Source organism: Perissodus microlepis, chromosome 1, assembly GCF_051167445.1.
Source record: "Perissodus microlepis isolate ML-2025 ecotype Zambia chromosome 1, ASM5116744v1, whole genome shotgun sequence".
In the NCBI taxonomy this organism is placed as follows: domain Eukaryota; kingdom Metazoa; phylum Chordata; class Actinopteri; order Cichliformes; family Cichlidae; genus Perissodus; species Perissodus microlepis.
Window position 1 is genome coordinate 8141837 of NC_140461.1, and position 18832 is coordinate 8160668.

The 18832-nt window shown below is 37.3% G+C and overlaps 1 pseudogene across 1 annotated transcript; it reads right to left on the reverse strand.

Moving 5' to 3' along the window:
- Window positions 1–523: 523 nt before the first annotated feature.
- On the reverse strand, window positions 524–15783 carry LOC146393268 (xaa-Pro dipeptidase-like; annotated as a pseudogene). Its single transcript, XR_014800024.1, has 14 exons — window positions 15755–15783; window positions 15471–15646; window positions 14958–15085; window positions 14196–14296; window positions 9785–9801; window positions 9440–9505; window positions 9008–9053; window positions 7516–7596; window positions 7249–7274; window positions 5435–5515; window positions 3750–3827; window positions 3446–3583; window positions 2945–3126; window positions 524–973 (listed from the first exon to the last, which is right to left on the reverse strand). The product of XR_014800024.1 is annotated as a xaa-Pro dipeptidase-like (transcript).
- Window positions 15784–18832: the final 3049 nt, after the last annotated feature.

Genomic DNA, 18832 nt, shown 5'->3' on the forward strand with positions numbered 1-18832 from the left:
ATGAAGTAAAAAAAATATGTTGATTGACTTCTAGCTCAACTATGTAAGGTCTGAGAACTAGTTTAATATTAATTCTTCTCACTAACATGAGTTACAAATAATAGAATAACTGAAGGCCCTAATGTTATTTATAGTGATGTCATGGCTCATGGCATATCACTTCACATCACCAAGCTCAGTTACTGCACAAAAAAGTCACACAAGATTGACAATGAAAACACAATATGAAATTGAAATTTCCCAACATGGTTCTGACACAAAAATAAGTTAGTTTTACATCATTAGTTAAAGCTAATTTGTGATTCTCCATAATCATTTCCAGCTCATAAAGTTGTTTATAAAATCTCTAAGAATCTAGGTTCTGTTATGACTTTGAATTGATCAAAAATATGTTAAAATGTTAGTTATTCAATTCATTCACTACATGCAACAGTGTCTGACTTGTCCACGCCCAAAGCAAGTGATTATATGCAAGCGTATGTTTAAAGACAAGACAAAGAAAAAAGACATGGAAAGTCAGGCCTGATAGACATAATTTTAGAGATAGCTGGGCCTTAAATTTTAAACTCGCTGATGTATTCATGCTTAAAGTGACATTATCCTGTCTTTATAGCTTTTTTCTTCAAAGTTGCACATGTGGCCTTTAGCAAATCATGAAAGAATACCAATCCTGACATACTGTAGTACAAGTATCAAGTGCATACTTTGTGCTGAATTCATTTCTGTATTAGTTGGCCCTATGTTCTGTTACCATCTTGGTCCAACATAAACAAAAAGAAACATACTAACCCCTCCAAAACCAAAGAAGTGAGCCAGCACTTTGATGAAGCAGCTCTGGGCAGGGTTAGCCAGCCTGGTCCAGCAGGTGGCTGATTAAGTATATGCCAGCCTCCACCATGAGAACCATCCATTCTTGCACCAGGTGGCCCATCAGAAGATTCCTCGATCCAGGCTCGTTAATTCACTCAGTGCCCTAAACAGTAAATAACAGTAGTGGTGAATGTACACTGACTAAATTGAGGCTATTTTTAAGCTACAGTACAGTAAAGAAACCAGACTTTCTTGTAGTTTTTATATTGGTCTTTAGCAGTAGTTCCCCAGGATTCCTGAAAGAATTCAAAGCTTTTCTCTGGGTGGTTTTGCTCATTTTCAGAAGAAGGTTTTTGTTTGTTTGTCAAACCATTTAAGAATGACCTGTCATTCAAGGATTGATCTGGCGGCTGTCAGAAATAACGCAGATTTAAGGTATTTCCACACTCGGTTTCTTTTTTTTCCAATTCAATTAAATTTTATTTATATAACGCCAATCACAACAACAGACGCTTCAAGGCGCTTTATATTATACAGTAGAGCCTACAATAATAGATACAGAGAAAACCAAAACAATCATATGACCTCCTATGAGCAAGCACTTTGGCGACAGTGGAAAGGAAAAACTCCTTTTTAACAGGTAGAATCAGGCTCAGGGAGGGACGGGGCCATGCTGCGACTGGTTGGGGTGAGAGAAGGAAATTATTGTAAATTATTGGTATTTTACTCGGCCCTGAAAATCTTAGAAATATGGTATCTAACCAGATTCTTACTCTGGATGGCATTACCTTGGCCTCCAGTAACCCTGTGAGGAACCTTGGAGTCATTTTTGATCAAGACATGTCCTTCAACGCACATATTAAACACACATGTAAGACTGCTTTCTTCCATTTGCGCAACATCTCTTAAATTAGAAATATCCTGTCTCAGAGTGATGATGAAAAACTAGTTCATGCATTTATTACTTCTAGGCTGGACTACTGTAATTATCAGGAATTCCTAAAAACTCCCTGAAAAGCCTTCAGCTAATCCAAAATGTTGCAGCAAGAGTACTGACAGGGACTAGAAAGAGAGAGCAGATTTATCCTGTATTGGCTTCCCTTCATTGGCTCCCTGTTACATCCAGAATTGAATTCAAAACCCTGCTCCTCACATACATGGTCTTAAATAATTAGGCCCTATCTTATCTTAATGACCTTGTAGTACCATATCACCCTATTAGTGTTCTTCGGTCTCGCACTGCAGGCCTACTTGTTGTTCCTAGAGTATTTAAAAGTAGAATGGGAGGCAGAGCCTTCAGTTTTCAGGCCCCTCTTCTGTGAAACCAACTTCCCATTTAGATTCAGGAGACAGACACTATCTCTACTTTTAATGTTAGGCTTAAAACTTTCCTGTGGTTTCTTTTCCTGATCTTTGCATGTTTTATACTGTCTATTGTTGATCCATTTACTGCTGGAAAATGGAATTCTGTTGCTGGATCCTGAACAGAAATGATTTTTCATCAAATTTTGTGCTTCATTATTTCTGTTGATAAAGTATATAGTATAGGTATCTAGTATATACCTCTATGTAGATACCTGTGTAACAACTTTAAACCCCATCTATTAAATTATTAAATTGTAGAAAGCCTTTTTTCCCAGGGATGATCAGGTTTGATGTATTTGGTCAGTTGACTGTAGCTAACTAACTAGCGAGAGTTAATCCACAAGCTGATTGCATTCAGCTGACCCCCCCCCCCCCCCAAAGTGTGTTACTCTTACTGTTGATTTTAGCTTGTGAAGATTTAGCAGTTCTACTGGAAATACTGACTGTTAACTGTCTTCTTTATTTACTGCATATCAGTACAAATCCCTCCACTGCAGCATGAAGCTATTTATGTTCACAGTTCAAACAACATTTTATCTTCCCCTCGCTGCTGCCCTCATCCTGAACTTGTTCTTCACAGCTTTGCCTCTTTTTGTTCCTCTCTCACGTCTGCACCATTGGTCTCTTTATCATTGATGACACATCAATATTCCAGGAACAGAAACGTTTTGATCCTCTACTGTCTCCAGTCTAAGACTGTCATGGAAATAACTGCTGACTAGTTGTTATGTTGTAGGCGATCTTAAGAATTTATGAGTTGTGTTCTAACCTCAGGGTAACCTCCTACATCCTGCACATCAATACCCAGCAAATGTCCAAGGCCATGGGGCATGATTACAGAGCCCAGGACCTTCATCATGTCCTCCACGCTGCCATGTAGGATGCCAATCTTTACAAGTTCTTCCAGGTGAACCTTGTCAGCCAAGCCGTGCATGTCGGTTCACTTCACACCTTCGAAATACACATTTTTGTCAATAAACAGAAAAAGTGTTAAAAATGTAACTATGCATGTTATTTTAAAATCTTAAATTCTTAAAACCAAGCTTAAAATTTACTGAATTGTCAGTGTAATTCACAACGATATTTTTTTCAAGACTCCAACTGTAATGAATACTAAATTATATTTTTCTAACTACTGAAAGATTTTAAAAAGACATCACAGTTATGATTTGTACTTAAAAACAAAAACAGATTTCTATAATATATTATCATGTAACTCTTAAGTTTTTCTACATGACCATATCCATAGTTGAATAGAAAATAATATAGCCTGGTCTGATCGCGGCCATTACAGCATGTGAAGATTTCAGGATGGCCTCATAGATGGTCCTCTGAACCTGCCGTTAGCTGGGAAGGAGCAGGTGATGTCTGAGGACAGCAATAGCACTCTCCACCCATGTCAAACAGACTGCATATCTTACATGCTTGAGTGCAAAAACATGTATAGATTTCAGAAGTCACTAAAGGTCACAAGAACAGTAACCATGTCACTTGATGGCCTTCACTAAAGATTGTTGAGTGGAAAAATTCCTCATGTAGGAGAAAAAGCCCCCACCCCCCAAAAAGGTACTCACCACATATATCCATTTGTAATTGTCCTGTCATTAGGAGCCCCAGGATGACCATAATAGATGACAGACGGATTAATGACACTGGTGGGAATAAACAATGCATACATTAAAAAGACAACTAGTAATAAAACATAAATAACTATTAATCTTCAAAGAAGAGAATACATTAAAGCATCAAACAGATTCCAGTCTCTTGTTTTAAGCTCCTAGTTTAACCAGGAAAAATGCTTTCATCTATGGGCAACTAACCCTTACAATGTTCACAATACATGGCCTTTAACACAAAAGGCCAGAACATGATTAACAACATCTCCCAATTTTTCACCCATAATGATGCTGCTAGGTCACAGCTAAAGGGGGGATGTTAATGTATTTTTTTAATGAGCACGGTTTGTTTTGCCAACAAGTCACCAGGGATACAGAAGAGATGCATGGAGCCTGCTCAACTATGTCATAAACTCAGCATTTTGTGCTCTGAAAGAACAAAGGAACACAGTATGTGGTGCTCTAATGCCTACGGCTATCGTCTCAGGGTCAGCTGCTCGAATGTTTGATCAATATGCTACAATCACCGACATTAGACTCCCAAAGACAAAAACACTACATCAATGATCTTTGTTCATTAATTTTTGCACCAGGAGGATCAGACTGAAAATACCTTTTTAACTAACCTAATCTAAAATGGTCCAATTTATTTCATGTTTATATTTACTAAACATCTTCTCCAGATTAATAGATTTTATATTTGAGGAGTCGTTTGTGTGGCTGTATTTTGTTGATAAAGATGGCCCAAAAGTGAAATCTAAACTTTGCACCAGTTGTGTTCAAGCATCTCAACAAACATGGCATCATCTAAAAACTAAGAGGCTAACTTTTTGTCTGTCTTAGAGTGCCACATTTGGTGCAGACATAAAGCAGATATAATTAATTAAAACTAATATGAAAGGACTCATGCATATAGAGCTGCTGCAGCTCTGGCTCCCATTTTCATGTTCAGTTTATGTAGTACCATACAAAAACATTAGTGCCAAAACAGAAGTGGCTGTGGCTGACTTAAATGATGTAGAGACCCCTCTCCCCATTGCAAGCATTTGACTGATCTAAGTGCAGGTACATCTGTACTTTCTTTGTTTGTATGAAGTCCTTAGAAATAAATCAGGTAATGGATCAATTAATAAATCCTCACGATGCACAGATACACATAAGTAAATAAGTAAATAAAGTTTATTTATATAGCACCTTTCACAGACATGTGTCACAAAGTGTTTTACAAGAAAGGTAAGAAAACACAATACAGTTATAAATACATCATAAAAACCCTGGTCTAATTAAAAGCTTTTTGAAATAAAAATGGTTTTAGCTGCTTTTTGAAGGTCTCCACTGACTCCAGACACCGTAGAAATAGTGCATTCCACAGTCTGAGTGCAACAGCTTGGAAAGATCGGTCCCTTCGAGTTCTAAAACTCGTGTGGGGTTGTGGGGGACCACTAAAAGGTTTTGATTCGATGACCTCAGGTTATAAAAAGAGGTATGTGTACGAATCAAATCATCAATACAGGGAGGGGCCTGTCCCTGTAGTACTCTAAAGGTTAAAACTAGAATTTTAAAATGGAACCTAAATCTGATCGGTAGCCAGTGTAGTGACTTTAAAACAGGAGTCATATGAGCTCCCTTGTTCTCAAGTTCACTTGTCCTCTCCTGGAAGAAGAGCACACATATACGAGTTGTGACACATTCCTCCTTTAGTGTAGCAGTAGAGTTGGAAGAGACTGCAAAGAAGAAAAAATAATTATTAGCAGAAGAACTTTTGCTGTCCTTTTCCTGACTACATGCTTTTTAAGAATTCGTTGAAGTCATTCACTCACTTTTTAATCACATTGTCAAGCACAGGAAATACCTCAGTCGCAATACTCCACACCTCACCACTGTGCTCATATGTCCTGCACCACCCTCACATACTTTTCAGCCACTCCTGACTTCCTAATACAATACTACAGTCCCTCTCCTGGTACCCGATCATATGCTTTCTCTGTATCTACAAAGGCACAATGACATTGTGATATTCTCTTGATACCTGGCTCATCACTTCATCCATAGTTACTACAGCTCCTCTCATCACCATTGTTCCACTGCACAGTATGTCCACAGGACCAACCGTCTTTCCACTCTTGATCCTCTTCATTGTTGCCCTCACTTCTGCCTTACTAATCCCTGTCCACTTTCTGATTCACCAGCTTTCTCTTATCCACCCTACTCTCTAATTTCCTTCATTAATCAGCTATTAAAGTGTTCCTTCCATCTTGAGTCTTTTTCTCCTTACTTAGTGTCCAACTCAAATACAGCTACAAAAATACAAAAAAAAAATACAAAAAAATACAAAAATACAAAAAAAGACTTGTATTGATTGGTTAGACAAAGAGATTGTGCAGCCATCAGAGTACATTTCCATCTCAGTCCTTAACCACGCTGACTGGCTGCACCATCCAGCACAATCACTTTGTCTAACCAATCAATACAAGTCGTTTTCTCCTTACTTAGTGTCCAGCTCAAATACAACTCACTAATAGCCTCTTCCTTTTCCACCTCCCCCTTTGGTATGCCTAGCTTCCCAGTGCTCCTGTCTACTTTCATCATCTCCCTGACTATCCCACTTTTTCTTTGGTAATCTCTTCCAATGAATGCTTTACTGTACTTTTTCATCCCACCACCAAGTTCCTTGCCCTCTTTCCTCTGTCCAGATGATACACCAAAGACCTTCTTGGATGTTTCCCTCATCACTTCAGCTATACTTTCCATGTCATCTGTTGACACTTTCCTACCACCCAGAGCCTGTCTCAGCTCCTCCCTGAACTCTGTGCATCATTCTCCATCTTTAAGTATCTACAATTTAATCCTTGCCTCTGCCTTCACTTGCTCCCCATCCACTGCTGCCTTGCTACATGCACCATTTCCACCACCCTGGAGTCACCTATCTTTTTAAGACTGTGCTGTCTGCATAAGACCAACTCCACTTTTGTAAAAATTACTCTACTTGTATATGCTTCCCTTCTTCTGTAAATCGCATTACCTGTTACCTCAAGAACATTATTACAGGTAATAGTTCCTCTCACATGGTAAACAAAAATCAGTCTCATGGAAAGCTACTCTGACGGCAGAGTATTGAAAGTCAGCCAAACTAAAATAATAGCTTTTATAATAAAATAAAAATAAGCATGAGCCAAATAACCCGAAATATCATTTTAAATTGCTTTTGTGTGTTTTGCTCTAATATCTTGCCTTCATTAAAAGCCATAGGCAGCTAATTCCATATATACATTCACTGTATTTGTGTGTGCGTACACACACACACACACAACAATACAGTGAAAGCGTCTGCATAACATCTACATAAGTTAATGTGGAATAAATCCATTTGCTTGTGCTTCCATGTCTTGTCACTAAACACAGCCCTTACATCTTTCTAAAGTAAAATTTAAAAAATAATAATAATATTCCCACTTACCTCTCTATTTCATATTTTTCTGCCCCCTTTTTTTAATAAAAAAAAAAGTAACTATATGCAGTTATCAAGCTTGAAAATTACTTCTGTTTCTGTTTTTCCTAAAAATGATTTCCAAGGAACATTAAAGAAAGACGTAAGGAATTGCTTTAGTGTTACAGTTTATTGGTCAAATATTATCACAAGGATCCTTACACCTTGAATACTTTGGGTGAGCTTGAACATTTTTCTTTTTGAATTTTTGTTATGTTCAAGGATGGTTTGTTTAACTCAGGAGGATCTAACCATTTTGCGGGCTTCGCTGGAAATCCTGTTGGTGTAGCACAGGACCTCCAGCTCCATATGAGACGGCTACAAACAGAAGGAGGAGTAACCAGCTGTCTCTCTGACCAGTAAACTCAATGCACATTACAGTGAATCTACAGCCATGCAATAAATAGAAAACAACTCTTACACTTTGTTTTTTCTAAGAGGGGGCCCGTATTCCTGTCTTTTGAGGAAAAATTGTTGGTATATAATTTATGGAGTCAACAGTTTGTGTCAAAGCAAAAGTGCTTGTTTTTGTCAGTGACAGGTTCAGATGCAATCTTGAAACTTCCAGACACAATTAGTTTTTACAGCTTCTCTAGTAAGCAGACACATCAAATGGGAAGTTATGCACAGCTTTTCACATGCACAAAAAAAATGTAACATGTAAGTAATGTATAACAAATAAGAATATGTTGGTGGTTTATTCTACTCCAAGTATCCTCAATAGAGAGCTGTCCCAAGTGGCTGATCTTTGTGTGTACTTTAAGTGATATATAACAGAGTTATTAAATGGCACAGAACAAGCATTTATACTTTGACACGGTCAATTACCCAGCAGGATTACATATATACCACATTGTGGATTACATTATAACACAATCAGCAGCTATTTCGCAGCTGCTGATTGTGGTATTCAAGCTCAAAATTACACCGATTCCACACACCCAACAGACATAGTTTGAAAAAAAAATGCCAACACTTAGTGCAATATTTGTACTCTAAAGACTGAAATAAACCTAATATACACTGCTAAAAGAGGAATGGTGCAAGGACCATGTGTCACACAGCTTTTAAATGAGATCTTGTCATTCCAGTGGAAACTTTGTAATCGACTGCTGAAGAACTGATGAAAATGTTTCAGTCCACAACTAATGTAAGTTTTAGACCTAAATCAAAATTTTCCTTTGCTTGCTGATTCATACTATTATATTTTTTTGTGTGCACATGTTGTAGCTTATTAATGAAGTGAATTAAAGTTTTTTTTCCCACAAATAAACAACATAAATAACACAGGGCACTCACCCCAAACACAGGCAGTAATTAACATAAAAGGGAAAGAAAGCCTATGAAAAGATAGCCATGCAAGCTGGAGTAAGAAGAGGGGGCAGAGGGTTCAATCAAGCCCTGCTTCCCAGGAGGTGTGCCTGAAAAGCATTCCTCCTCATTTTAGAAAATGTCAATTCATCTGGAGGGTGCAAACCTTAATGCCAAGGACAACCAGGCAAGCACGAAGTCCATTACATCTACACAGACCCACTCCTAAATTGAGAGGAAGGGGAAAAAAGACGTCTATAAGAGAAGTCACTGTTTTTGATAGCAAACATGCCATTACCCAACTGTGCAGCTATAACCGCAGAGGTTCGTGAGAGTCTGACTAAATACAATCTTAGGCAAAAGCTTTTTTATCCTTATCTTAAGTGGACTTCTTCAGTAATACATTTTAATTACCTACCATTGCATTCATGAGTGGGTTTAAAAGACTGTTGTTCACTTGGAAGCTAATTAAAAAAAATAAAAATGAAAATGAAAAAAGGACAATATTATACATAAAAATGCAATATGATGCAAATGGTTACATTCCATTAGAGATGAGTATTTGAAAAATGTTTTACTGCTGTTCATTTTGTCTTGTCTTGCAAAGCGCTTTGTAACATTGTTTTTGAAAGGTGCTAAAAAAGTGTATAAATAATAAAAATAATAATTAAAGTAATAATCAACAAACACAAGACAGCTTGGTTAACTGAATTACATTTCAAATTTAATTAGTCAGCAGGAATCAGTATATCAAGTTTTCTGCAACATTAGTTAAAAAATAAAAATAAAAACATCCATTAAGAAAGTATAATTATGTTGATAATTATCTTGCTAGTCAGTGAAATTAAACATACTAACTCCATCAAAGGAGGCAGATGGTGAGGCAAATGCACCCACTATCTGTATTCTGTCCTCACTGCAGAAAAAAAACAGACAAATAAGGTATTATATTGCCATGTTATGCACTCAAAAGTTTATACAGCATTAAATGTTTTGTGGTGTGTATGGTTAATTTGCTTTTTTGAAAACTAAAAAAACAAATGTGATATTAGTGCTTAAACTATGTATTAACAAAGGTTTTTTTTTAATATATATATAAATAAGTTGGGAGCCAATTTAAAGTAGCGTGCAGAAGGGTGATTAGTGCAAAAATAACCAAATAGTTGCACACTTATTTTCAGTGATTGGTACATACCAGTGTGAGGAAAACTGCTGGTTTCAGGACACAACATCAGCTATATGCTGTTCAGTGCAGCAGAATTAACAAGAACAAATTTTCTGCTACTTACAGGCTGCTGAATAAAGGTCATTTTGGAAGGAACCATTGTGCCTATGTGGCCTCTCTAGCACTCAGCAGCACACTGAATGATATAACTCAACAGACTTTATTACTCCTCTGCCAGCAGCCTAAATGTCACCTAATAGATTCCTAATTCAATGCACACAGGTACTAAAGTGATATTTTAGTACTGTTACTATTATTAATAAAACTAAAATTAGTTCTTGTATTTATTGTATTCCAACCCTCTTTATCCTCAAAATCTAAAATCCATCCATCCATTCTAGCAGCTTAACTTCAGTTGTATTAAAGAAGGCAGATGGATTTTGAGTTTTTACTTAAATAAGGGAAGAGAGCCAATATTCCAGAAATCTGGAGGAAGTGAATTCCAAAGTTGAGGGGGCAGAACGGCTGAAAGCTCTGTGCCCCATAGTGGTGAGTTGGGCAGAGGGAACAATAAGGTAAGTGGCGGACAAAGACCTAAGGGAATGAAAAGGAATAGTAATGTGGACTAAATAACACAAGTAGGGAGGGGCCAGGTCACGGATACTTTTGAAAGTGAGAAGTGATATTTTGAAAGGCAGCCAGTGAAGCAGTTGAAGAACAGGGGTGATGCGCTCTCTGGAGGGTGTGCAAATTATGATCTGGGCTGCAGAATTCTGGCGGAGTTTCAGTTCATGAAGGGACCTGTTAGGGAGACCAAAGAGAAGAGAATTACAATAATCAATCCGAGAAGTGACAAGGCTATGGAAAAGCATAGCAGCAGCATGGGGCTGGGAGGCTGGGGACGATTGATGTTATCTAAGTGGTAGTAGGCAGATCGGGTGATGTGATTAATATGAGACTGAAATGTCGAAACTGTCGAGGATGACACCCAGACTCTTAACCTGAGGGGAATGAAGGATGGAGGAGTTGTCAATATTAATGGAAAACTTGTGGGATTTGGTTAGTGTGGAAGCTGTGCTGATGAGTAGTAGTTTTATTACTAATGAGTTTTAGAAAATTGGAGGAGAACCATGATTTAACCTCCATGAGACAGTCAGAAAGGGAGATGGGTGGAAGGGTGAAATTGGGTTTGGAATAAATATACAGGTGAGTGTCATCTGTGTGACAGTGAAAGTTAATATTGTATTTCCAAAATATGTGACCAAGTGGAAGCATGTAAATAATGAATAAAAGAGGCTCCAATACTGAACCCTGGGGCACACCAGCAGAAACAGAAAATGAACCTGAAGAGTAAGATTTGAGTTTAACGAACTGAGAGCGATCTGCATGATATGAGGTGAACCAGGCAAGGGGGGTATGATTAATGCCACTGAACGCAAGTCTTTTCAGAAAGATAGTGTGAGAAATCATATCAAAGGCCGTTTTAAGCAGCTTATTATTATTATTTTTTATAATAAATGCAATGAAAGAGATTTGATGTTTTCCATGACAGAATCATGTCTGTTTTTAATGGAGTGTCACCTGAAGAACTGAAGATCAAAGGCATTCGATTCTGATTTTCAGCCTTGTCCCTTGCACACAGTTATTTCTCCAGATTCGCTGAATCTGTTGATGATATTATGTACTGTTGATGTACTGTGCAATAGTACTGTGCAATGTACTGTTGATGTACTGTGCAATGGTCTTCATAATTTTACATTGAGGAACTTAATTCTGAAACTGTTCCACAATTTGGGGATGAAGTATTTTGAAAACCGATGAACCTCTGCCCATCTTTACCTCGGCGAAACTCTAAGAAGTCCATCCCCAAGATGCTCTTTTTTATCTTCCGTTATGTTACTCTTCTGGTGCCAATTAATCTAATTAGTTAGCAAAATCTTACTCCATCTGTTTCTTTTAAGTATCAGCCTTTTACAGCCTTTTGTTTCCCCCCACCCCAACCTTTTTTTAGACATGTTGCTGCAATCAAATTCAAGATGAACTTATATTTTTAATGAAATAGTAAAATGTCTCACTCGTTGCATGTTTTTATTTACATTCTGATCAGCTTTCCAACTTTTCTGGCATTGGGGTTATAGTTTATGAATGAAAAACCGTTAATGTTAGCAGTAGTTGTAAATCTAAGGAGTAAAACACACATCAGTCAACTAAAGCAAGATGAAAGAACTTTGAAGTCCACGGAATTCTTTCAACAGCTTATTTGCAGCCGAGAAGGCAAATGTAACCTGATGGATGTAGAACTGCATCTACTATTTAAGAGAGCCAAAGATATGGAAACTAAAAACACTATCCCAACAATAAATAATAAAGATGAAAACCAAATACTTTTACATCGCAAATTCAAGTATTTAAAGGTAAATTGCCAGAATTTTAAGCAGGGCATTGCCCTGAAGTATGTGTGCATGAATACCTCCCAAGTCTGAGCGCTGCCTAAAATATTCATGACCTGCTTTGGATAAGAAAGAAATATTGTCCTCCTCTTGGTTTGTCTATAAGTAGCACTGTCACATGAATGCTGAACACCACCAACTCTGTCTTTTCTAGATGTCAGCTGTGGGTCATGCAGTTTACTTTTTTCTAATTTTACTTGCTGTGTTAAGCTGGTATTACTTCATGGAAAAACTGGCAGATGAGTTGTGTCTTAACTTGTGATTAATAAAGGTATCTAACACCCCAGGCAGGTACGAAGATGTAAAATTACATGAAATATAATCTGAAGAACAAATCATCAATAGGACAAAGTTTAAATATGGAAATAATTGTAAAACTATGTGATCATTTATTACCAATCTATAGACAAATTTTCGGTCGTCAATGCTCTTATATTGTACTCTGCATATATTTCATGATTTGTTAACATGAACACCTCCAGAATAGCTCTGGTGCTGTCAATCCACCAGTACAGCTCCCCTGGGAATCTGCTGTCAACACTGATAGACATATAGACTGATAGACACTGATTCTGATAACCGTTTTCCCAGTCTCTCAAAACATGCAATTACAAAGAGCCTGAACTTGATTGCATTTTTCCCACTGGGCTGTCAAAATGAAGTAAATTAAATTCCACATTACAAATTTAAATAATAAAATTCAATATAAAAGTCCCCTAAGAGTATTGGTGGTTGAGATCTTTCACCATTGTGCATTCTAATGAACTGTTGCACCAAACGGATTGTTGCTGTGATGCTCCATGTGTTTTGGGGGAGCCAAAAACTGGGTTGTGAACTGTCCTCTGAGATTTCACATCATCCCACAGAAATATCAGCACAGGTCCCTATTATCATATTACAGGTGATCTTAAACTTTTAAATGCATGTTCATTTAAAATTTCAATAATATGACTTTCTCACAAGATATAAATGAAACGGGACCTGCCATAACAAGGCATGCATTCATGCCTACTGTAGAAGAAGTAGCACAGTGAGGATTCTTCTTCAAAAACATCAGCATTTTTAAACACATAAACTTCTGAAAAATGTTAGGAGAATCAGATTATTACACTTTTTGAAGTTGCCCTTTATGACAGCCCCAGGCCTCGTGTCAGTCTTGGTTTTTGGGCCTGCCTGTTACCTCCTTATTTTTTAGGTCTTAATTAACAGCTCTTCCATTCTAATAGAGGAAATTATTTCAGCTGCTTGGGAGCCCATACAAGCCCGTGGCCTTCCAAGATGTCTCTCTCACACTCTCCCTCTCTCTGACTGATCCCTTTCAAGCACCCAGATGTGTTTTGCTTTGTTTTGTTTTTTTTGTTTTGCTTTCATTTGCTTTGGTTTGATTGTGTTGTAGTTATCCCTAGTTTAAGCCACACATGCCCTTAGGCTAACTCCTATTCTCTTTCACATTTTTTATGATTATGATTAATACATTTTGATGTGGTGAATATTGTTGCTCTGTGGAACTCCCTTCTTTATTATAGTTTAAATGAGCCAGGCATAACTTCTCACATGTGGCACAGAGCAAGAAATGGCATATACCAGCTGAGCTGTCATAACTGAAAATAGTGCATTTAATTTAGGTTCAGATGCTGCCTGGGTAGAGCATGCAGGAGGCAGAACACATCAAGGCCACCTGCTATTTGTGAATACACCTGATTATTAACTGTACTTTTCACACATCAGTATAATTATACATCATACTGACTTTGTACCGGGGAGCTGAAAGGTTAGGCTGCTTAATCAATGTCCTTCTAAAAGCAAGTCTCACTATTCATCTTGAACAGCTCTAGGCACCAATTTTGATTCATTATCTAAATTACCTTTAATTTAAATAGTTACATGGATATAAAAACTGATGTATAAAATCAGCAGTCAGATATGATAAAAGTTGTTCAAAGGGTTTCTTGCCTTTGCCCCAAAATAAGGTTGTAAGATGCTTTGACCACACCAGAGAGGCTGGACTGTAGAACCAACACTGACAGACTTACAGGTGTAGTGCACCTCATCAACAGCATACTTCTCCCTCAAGTGCTCTTTAGGAAAGATCCTGTCAAAAAATGAAAAACATAAAACTGACAAAAACAAGTGCACTTAGCAAACTATACACATGAAGTCAGAGGGATTTTAAGAGGCTTGTCTCTTAAAACAAAACTGATGGGTTATGTTATAACTTTGAAGTCCGGTTTTGAGGACAGAATTCAGAGGAAAAAAATAATACAGAAAAATAGTGCAGAACATAAAGTGCTTACCAAATTACTTTTGAGTGACAGTTATTATTTTTTTTTTATAATAAAATGACAAAAGATTCTTTTACGTTTATAGATAAGGGAAAAGCAAATGGTCAGATGGTCAGTATCACATTATAATGTTGATCATCTTAAACACAAGTTAACAATCGATGTGGAGCAACATTTATTTAATCCATAACATGTCACATTCACAATTTTTAAAGTGGAGCGATCAAATTTGCAATTTCACATAATTTTGTAGTTATTTAAGTAAATAAATACAAATGTACTCTTCTATGTGAACTTGCAATTCTGCAGCAGTGCTGTAGTCAAACAGCCCTGAGGCAATTTAGATAATGATACCAAATATTACCTATTAAATTTGGCAATAATAATATTGAAGGTTCAGCTCACTGCTATGGACTAGCTGGTGATGGTGTTGGCCTTGTACACAGCTCTTTGAGGATCAGTGTGACTCACTTTCCAATCCAAGCAGCATAGCTCTCGGGCAGTTTAGGAACAAAAAGAATGGATTTCCCAGAGTCCACATCAATGGCTCCTAAGCAGTGAGCCTCAGTCACTCCAAAAGCCCGGTGGAAGAAAGACTCCTGTACAATTCAAGAATCAGTTACAGGATTAATGAGCTAGCTTTGTTCAAAAGAAATATAAGAGCTTCCCATTGTCAGGCCACTTGTGACATCAAAAATAACCTTCAATATGGCAACTGATTTCTGTTCAAATTCATGTGGTGGAAAACCTAAGATCATACAGATAAGTGATTCCTATACAATGTGCAGGTTGGTCTGCATACTTGTGACAGAGTATGGTTGATTATGAGAACTGGAGAAACTTGCAACTTGACTTTCACCAAGTGATGTGTTTATCCACTCAAATCAAAAGCACTCTGGGTGATCAGACACAACCAAGAGCAAACTCACTGCTGGCTTAAGGCCCGAGAAAGAATGAATAAAACCAAAATTACAAAGTACCTACCTGTCTAAAGAGGACATCTGCAGTACCTCTGTGCCTTTTCTCCTCCCTGCAGCACCACTACTGACTTTGGCATCACACCATCTTTGGCTTTCAGCCCCTGGCACAGTCGCCATCAGTTCTCGGTAAAAAGGGCAGAGAACACCCTCAGGGTGTCATTGCCCAGCCAGTAGACAGGTCTGAAAGGACAGAAAGACAAAATATCTCAACGTGGCTCAGGGTGGAGTAGAGAAAAGGATTCATAATTGAAGTCCAAATTATAACTGTCCTGTATCAAAGAGCACAACCCTGCAAACACAATCACCACACTGACCATGCTGCTTGCATCATTTACTTATTCTTTGATATCCTGATATTTGTATCACACTAAGATTAAACTACTTTTAGCTGCTCCCTTAAATGCAAGCGGTCACCACAGCATGCAGTTCTGCATATTTGGCTTTGCCAGACTTTTATGCAAGATGGTCCTCCTAATGCAACACCCGAGATATGATTCAGTGTTGTCTTCTGATTTTCTCACAATAGAATTTGGTTTCCCAAAGAAACCCAACCTTTCCATAATTCCATTATTAACCCTTTTATGCATGAATTATGACAACCTCAATCAGGATTTTTTCTTAAGTATTTTTATTCATCTTTAGGCATAAAAAGATCAAAGTAAAAATACTTAAGAAAAAAAATCTGATCAAGGTTGTCAAAATTCATGCATGAAAGGGTTAAATAACAATAACTACAATAAAACACATCCTACATCTATAGTAACATACACTGCCACCAGTGGGTTGCAGGGTATGGAGTGACACATCAGTGTCCAATGTAATGGTTTATGTGCAAGTATACCATCAACACTGACACAAATACAAGAAAACAGCCTTTGAATAGCTGTCCACTGTTGTGACCACTATGCATGAAAGCGTTAATGTTAAACCTAAAATGCAGCAATCAGCCAGCTCATTAAAAACCCTGCATTATAGTATTTATGTCCACCTTGTGTCAGCAAAAGAAGTCTGAGCCATCAAGACATGTACATGCAACCTCTGAAGGTGTTTTGTGGTGGCTGCACCAAGACATTAATCCTTTGGGATCCTTTGGGTCCATAGATTGTGAGGTTAAGCTTTTAATGCAACGGCTGATTGGTGTAGATGCTATCTGATACTATCGATTCCACAGTCATTGTCAAACATTTTATTTTGGTGTAATATATCTGCTCAGTAGGGACAGATGACTTGTTATGCTTTTAGTTCTACCTGGAATTAATCCTTTGCATTTGTTCAGTAGAGGGCATTGAACCTTAGCTTGGGATACCTTTGGGAACAGTTAAGACATAAGCTACAAACAGATAGGCAACCTTGGTGCTGACATATCTGTAACAAGGGTTAATCCATAATCTCACATAATTTAATGGCTGATAGATTTCAGGAGCATTCACAGTTGACTGAGTTTAATGGCTTAACTGTGTATCTGTAACAATACAGTCACTTCTGTCATTGAGAAAGGCACATAAAATGTATGAAACTGTAATCTAAGTAACTGACACAGTTACTTAAGATTATTATGTCTATCTATCTATCTATCTATCTATCTATCTATCTATCTATCTATCTATCTATCTATCTATCTATCTATCTATCTATCTATCGATCGATCGATCTATCTATCTATCTCAAACCCATAGGACAGTAAGCATTAGAAGCTAAATCAAATGAATCCCATTTTCATTGTACACTTGTGTAGAGCTTTTGAAGGGACACTTGACCTAAAAAGAACATGGTAACACCACTTAGGTTTGCAAAACTACATCTGACTTTGGAACAATGTGGAGATGTCCGGTCATGATGCACAGAACAACATTTGATGAAAAGGAACAGACCATATTAGTATGAACACTTCATGTCAAAGGTTTTGAGTGGTTGCACAGTGGCAGAAGATGATGATTCTGTTTTGTTTTGCAGCTGCAGAACCTGGACACCTTGTAGTTATTGAGTAAACCATGACATTCTCTTTATACCAAAGTATTCTAATCAAATGTGAGGCTGTCTGTGTAATAGATAAAGTCTGGCCCAAGCTTAGTCATGCAATAGGACAATGATTCCATTCACAGCATCTCAAATCTAACTGAATGACTGAAAAAAGAAAATAATCTGTGTGTTGCAGTTGCTCATTCAAAGCCCAAACCGCAATGTGATTGAAATGCTGAAGTGCAACTGAATCACGAAGTGTAATTAATTTTTCACACAATGCTTCTGCATTTTGGCATAGCTTTTTTTAATACATAATGAGATGGTGTAAAATGTAATGTGCTGTTGTTTATCTGAGTTGGCAGCTAGCCATGAAATGAATGTAAACTCTCCATATTCTTCAATAGTCCAGATCGCAACACGTTCCTCCTACAGTCATTGGTTCCTCCTGTCTTTTCTTTTTTTTGCTCCTGCCCCAAACACATCTGGCCAATGAGCGGACTGAACATTCTCAAGTGGTTTACAGTGGCACATTTTGGTTTGTTTGAAGTTCAATTGGATTTTTCTCTGTGTGAAAAAAATATCAAACTACAGGAAAAAGCTACAAGTATACAAACTCATCAACTGATTCAAACCAGAGTAAACAAACTATAGGTGTGAAAAGTCATACGTATATGCTGTAGTAGAGGAAACTTTCTGATAAGCAACTGGTCAAAGTGGCTTATGTGGAAGTAATTTAGTGCACATTCCAGTTATAAAATACAAAGTTATTTTATTTTATTAACAGGTTGTGAAATTGAAGTAATTTGACAAATGGAAGACTTGCATCAGTTGCATGTAGTTACTGTAGCATTTTTAAAGCAAAGTTACAGTAGTAGTCAAAGCTCCTGAGCAAAAGATGAAGATATTCTGGGGAGTTTATATCTATATATAATTTCTATTTGAATGCACTAAAGAATAGCAGCATGTTTTTAATGGCTGTTTTCTGTGTAAAATTTGTGTGAACAAGTTGTCTGATATTGAAAACAACTGCACACTTGTTGGAGAATCAGCAGGATGGCTTCATGACTTCTCGAAAGAGGTGCAATTCAGTGCTTGCCAAACTATTTTGAATAAAATAAAGCACTTCAGTTCAAAAACAAATGAACTGCAGCTCTTTTTTTAGTGTCATTTCTTTTTAAAGTTTTATCTAGAAAAACTAGCTCCCCAACCTTTATTTGGATAAGTGGATGGATAGACGGACGGATGGAAAACCTAGATAATTTTTCTCTGTGTTTACCAGCTCCTCATTTTGAATCTCTCCCTGACCAGAAAAAATGGAAGCATTCATTACGCATGACCTTTATTCCAAAAGGCTAAGTCATTATTAGAAGCAACATCTGAAAAGACTCCACCCATAACAATGCT